Source organism: Pterocles gutturalis, unplaced genomic scaffold (genome assembly GCF_000699245.1).
Source record: "Pterocles gutturalis isolate BGI_N339 unplaced genomic scaffold, ASM69924v1 scaffold15780, whole genome shotgun sequence".
Lineage (NCBI taxonomy): Eukaryota > Metazoa > Chordata > Aves > Pterocliformes > Pteroclidae > Pterocles > Pterocles gutturalis.
This window is the reverse complement of record NW_010143680.1, coordinates 1-5,539: the sequence shown is the minus strand read 5'-3', so window position 1 is coordinate 5,539 and position 5,539 is coordinate 1. Positions and strand designations below refer to the sequence as shown.

The window sequence follows — 5,539 nt, the reverse complement described above, 5'->3', positions numbered from 1 at the left end:
CTAAGTAATAGGACTTACAGAAATAGAATTAAAAAAAATAATTCCTGTGGGTCACTGATTTCTGCTGCAGATCAGTTACTGAAAGAGTAACAGAATCATGGTTCATTTCCACGCTAAGCCTCCCACTGACCGCGTGCTCTATCATCTTCACGCATCACTTAGCTAAAGGGTTATCCCCAATGCCTGCTTCAGACAGCAGGCATCTTCAGCATCTCCATGCTGCCTGCCATACCACATAAATGACAGCAAGCCTAGTTTAGAATCACCCAAATCTACTCATAAGTCAGTGATGAACAGAGGAAGTGCAGTTCTGCACCACCCTTTCAACACAGCCAGCACGCTGACTCAACAAGGACAAGACAAAGGTAAAGGTGAGATTCACCAGGTGTCAGTGACGTACACAAACCCACACAGTAACTAACTGTTGGAATGTGAAGAAACCTGATGAAGTAAAACACTGAGAAACTAATGGACAAGGAAAATTCATGGAGAAGCTTACAGCACAGCAATGAGGGGGAAAGCACACGTGCACTAATAAAAGCCAAAGCAAAGATGCACAAGGACCACAGCAAGTTACTGGGTGGCTCAAAGACAGTGATGAAGGCCAAGTTTATGAAGGAAAAAAAAAGGGGGGGCATGGGGAGGGCAAAGTCCCACATGTCTTAAAACCACCACTGCTAATAATTTGAAAGGCAAGTTTCTTTATGAAAGCAGTCAGCAATTTAAAAGCAGCCACTGACACTGGAAAGCAAGGCAGAGCCCTGGTCCTTGTCTACAGCAGACACAGAAGACAGGGTGGTCTGATCCAGCACTGCTAGCAACCAGGAAACTGGGAGGTGACAGAGTGCCAGGAAGCGCACCAGACTGTATGAAGACTGGAGAAAGCAACCAACCCAACACATTTTTGGTAGGACTCAGTGAATAACATCAGGAAGTGTTTCAGACTTCAGCTGCGTATGCTGCTCCCAAATAGGACAAGGAAAACAAAACCATTGCTGCTTTGCTGCTCTGAGTCAGTAGGTTAGGACCCGCACTTCTGCAATTCATCAGTGGGACTGAGGGGGCCAATGTCTGCTCATCTTTGCTCGCTCCACATCTCACCCTCCCCACACCTCCCCCAAATCCTACCTCTATTACAGCACCCCCTTAGGAGGATATGCTTGTAGTGGTTCATGTGTAGCGATGACAGTGAAGAGACGCAGCAGGGACCGAGTTCTGATTTCTTAAAACGGGACAAGGGAAAAATGGCACAAGTGATCCAATTATTGCTCTTAGGCACCTTCTCGAAAGTGAAAGGTATTTTTATAACTTGTAATTCCACCTGGAAAAGTGCTCTATATTCTACTGCATTGAATGCAGATATCTCAGCATTCACTGTATCAGAGTTCCAGTTTGGAGGCCATTAAAATACTGGTATTTTTGAGTACAGTGGCTATTTCATTTTCAGAGAGATCCAGGCCTGATACCTACTGTTGTCTCAACAACTGGCAAAGAGATGAAGAAGCTATGACAAGTACAGTTATAACTTTATCAAGCCTTTATGCAAAATATTGAAAGCAAATTTCAAAGGCCAATTTGTTCTCTGTTGATAGTTAAGATTTGGTTGTGCTTTTGTAACTGAAAACCAGAAATTTTGCAAAAGGTCAGGTGATGGAAAAAAGTGATTACAAAAGGGGAAGTGGAAATATAAGAACAAGAGAGAAGAAAAAAAAAAGCTAAGATTAAGAACAGCATTTATATATAAAAATTTATTTAGGTGAAGTCACAAACAGTTTAATATCAATTTACAAACACTTCATGTTATGCATATTATTGAAACTATCAAGAAAGGTAACGGAGAGCAGATAATGGCAGCTTTTTCCTGAAACAACTAAAGGCATACCCTTACCATCACACGTGCTACTGGATCATAGTATTACCTTGATCATACTCCCTAGTATGCAAGGGAAGAGGAAAAGAAAACAAAATACTGAGATGTAGAATGATTAAACCGTGAATCAGTGAATATGATTTTCATGAACACCAGACTACAAAGGTCTAGTCTGATGCTCAGGATCTTAACTATTCTACGAGGATAAAAACAGAATAATAATTTAGGTCAATTATTATATTTTATCAAGAATTGAGTAATGCACAATTGGGCTAGAAATGATTTCTGGCAATGACAGCAATGGTTAACACATTTTTCAGAGAAGAATGGAGAGGCGATATTGAGCCTCACAGAAGAATTTTGTTGACAACCTGAGTTATATCAAGTGTATGATACTCTTTCAAGTCAAACATACATTTATGTTGCAGATACTCCAATGAAATGGTAAAAGTAACAGCTGTAACAAGACAAGTTATGATTTATTTTTTTTTAAACAAATGTAGTACAAAGGTTTTTGAAGTGTCCAGTTGTGATCTGCAGAGATCCAGGATTGCACACAAGTTTGCTCAAATGAGAAGGGTTAATCTGCACATTAAATTGGCTTATACTTTCAAAGTAGTATTTTAGAGCAGGGTTCTCCTCCGGGAGACTGTTCCTGACCTCATTCAACCAATGTTCAATTTATTCACCTTCCTGAATCTTTGCCCTCTTTGGATAGTCTGTGACAAGTGCTGCGCTGCAGGAATTCCTGTTTTCCAGCAAACCGGCTTGTTCTGCAGGTTTGTAGTCCATTGTTACAATTGCTGATTGGGTAAAATGAATTTCCTACGTCTTCTCTAGCACAGCTTGCAACGCAACAGAAGCAGAGGTAAAAGAATGCACTAGAATACCAGAGCTCCACTTAAACACCAACGGAGTCAGGCTGTTGGCACCAATAAGAAATTCTGTATTTAACAAATCTGCAAATACTTAAAATCCAAAGTTAGTCAGTTTTATATATAAACTCACCCGCTTAGTCTGACTGCCATCCCAACCGGCCTTCTGTTTTCATGGAGTCTGAAAAAAAAAATATTGAGAATTGTCTGAAGTTAGCACAAACATAAATTTGCAGGAATCAGTCTCAACTATCCTACATACATGCCAATTATCACACTAAAACTAGGGTTTCTCTCTTTGCTCTTCCTAGGTAAAACAAAGTTACAGCCCTTCATCGGTGCTTTAGAAAGGACAGTTAGCCTCAAAACACTGCTTTCCTTGACTTTGTTTCTACTGGTTAACTTTCTGTGCAACTGCAGAACCAGATACAGGCACTATATCAAGCTGAAATTTAAGGAACCTTCAACTGAAGCAGGTAAGGAAATACAGTCAGGCTGCCTTAATACCATCCCTTGAAATTACAAAAACAAAATCAACTCAAACAAACAATCTGGAAGAAGTTTCTGTAAAACACCTCCTCTTCCTCTTCACAGCATGAATGTGGAAAAGCTTACAGCTTTGGCCAAAGCTGTAAGTCTATAAAAGCCTATTCTCTCCCATTTTAATTCTCTGATTCTTTTGCCCAAATGTGAAGTCACACCTTATTTCTCTGAAGTAGTTTTACACAACATAATTAGAGCTTGCAAGGAGCTGGTGAGGGTGTGGGGGAAACCCACAAGACACCTTCAAGAGAGCAACGTTTCTTTTCTGCTTCCTTGCCAATGATAAACTCACGCTTTATCCTATGCCTCATTTACATTTAACAGCTGCTCAAACCATTATTTCAGTTAAGGACACTTTTCTCTTTTAAATAGTTACAAGACACTATGTGCTACTAATTAAAACCTGCTCTAATAACAGAAAGGTGCTTGAACCCACACTGAACAATTGCACAACTTTTACTTTTGATTTTAATTGTGCTGCTAAAGCACCACTGTTTTTACAAACATTAAGCTTCTGGTATTTTGTAAACTATTTAGTTAAAATAAATGTTTCATTTTTCTTTACAAAATTTCTGGGGGGAGAAGATATCAATGCCATCGCTACAAATCAACTCGGAAATTTCCTGGAAACCAAAAGGGATCGAGAACTCCAGTTCCTCGGCATACAACAGTGCAAAGCTCTGCCCTGACAGACAGACCGGCTGCTGTGGAAGAAGTTACAAGTCTGGTTAACATGACAAGCTGAAGTTCCAGTCTCGGATGAGATGAAATCTATGACCCATTGTTCATCTGGTGCTCAAGAACTGAGCCGCTGTTCTTGAGAATGGAGAAATCTAAACAGAGATAGTAGAAAAAGTTGAATAAATCCAAAGCATGAACCACTGATGGCACCAAGGCCACAAGGCCTGCACTGGGACCTGTTTATCTGTATTGTTGCATGGTGTCTGCTCCCTTTCTTTGTCGAGGTTGGCCCAGAGAAGTCACTTTCAACAGGTGCCAAAGTCAAGACTTGGTGTGACACACCAAACACTTGCAAATGCCCCGAAAAAGGGTCCTCCATTTTCAGATCAGGCTAATAAGAGTCAAACAATTTTACCACTCCTCTGCACTGGTAATCCCCAGCCAGCACAGCATCCCATGAACTAGTAAAACCCCTTCAAGAACACAAAGGTTCTTCCTATAGTCCTAAAAAAACCTGTTCAGAAATAAATACAGACACTATAACAGAATCTCCCTACCATCATCCAGCTGCCATGAAACTCAGCGTTTAGCATTCAGCATTTTCTGTGCTGGGGATCTGACAGAGTACAACCACCAGTATAAGAGAAGTAGCACAACCCCTAATAGAGGCAGGCAGGCAGCCCTTTGCACCCATGGAGCTTGCTGTCACGGCTCAGACAGCAGAGAGGGTAGATCTGCCCGCGTATATCAGGGTTATACCAATTCAGTGACACTGGATGCCTACACTGAAAGCAAAACCTTAACATATACAAGATCTTCCTTACTTTCCTTAATCAGACCCACCATCTTTAGGCCAGAACTACTGAGTCCCAAACCAGGTTAAATTTCAAAATCACAGTGAATGTGGAAGCAGTAACCATTCATCTTTAAATTTGCCTTTATTCACATCAATTTTGCTGGCCTCCCACACAGCCTGCAACTACCACATGCTCCCATAGTAACAAGAGAGTCTGTACTCTTTGTCTTGCATATACATAACTATTGCTGAGAAAGTTAACTTTTTAACAACAACTCAGAGTTAAAAAAAAAAACCAAACAAACAACCAAAACCCAAAACCTTTTTTCTAATGTCTTAAGGATAATGCAATTATATACCAGGGGAGGGAATTAGCGGGGTTCCTAGTTTATGTTGGCCAGTGCAATAAATACTACAAGCAATTATTTGCTGAGAGCATACTTCTCTCTTCAGCAATGCCCACACCTCCCACAGTGGCCAGCCAGGCTCCCGTGCAGCCCTATGCCTCACCAGCTGATGCTGTGGTGCCCTACAATCAGCATGAGCGAAGGGTCAGCACCGCAACACGGGAGCTGCTGAACAACTCTGCCGACCAACTGACGGGCCCCCCAACTGCCCCCTTCTCCCCTTCCCCTCCGAGGAGGCACCGTGCGGGCTGGGACTTGTGCTGCCGCGTCCGCCGGCCTGTCACACCTGGCTTTTCTCCTCCTGCTTGGGGCTCTGGGATGCTGGTGGTGCTGGTGGCGGAGCCGGCGAGGCCTGCGTCTCGCTCTC

At 42.0% G+C, this 5,539-nt stretch overlaps 1 long non-coding RNA gene across 1 annotated transcript; it reads right to left on the bottom strand.

The window, feature by feature from the left end:
- Positions 1-1,735: 1,735 nt before the first annotated feature.
- Positions 1,736-5,499, bottom strand: LOC104470051. The gene is made up of 3 exons (XR_727634.1): positions 5,459-5,499; positions 2,879-2,926; positions 1,736-2,792 (listed from the first exon to the last, which is right to left on the bottom strand). It is a non-coding gene; the product is annotated as an uncharacterized LOC104470051 (long non-coding RNA).
- Between the last annotated feature and the right edge of the window lie 40 nt (positions 5,500-5,539).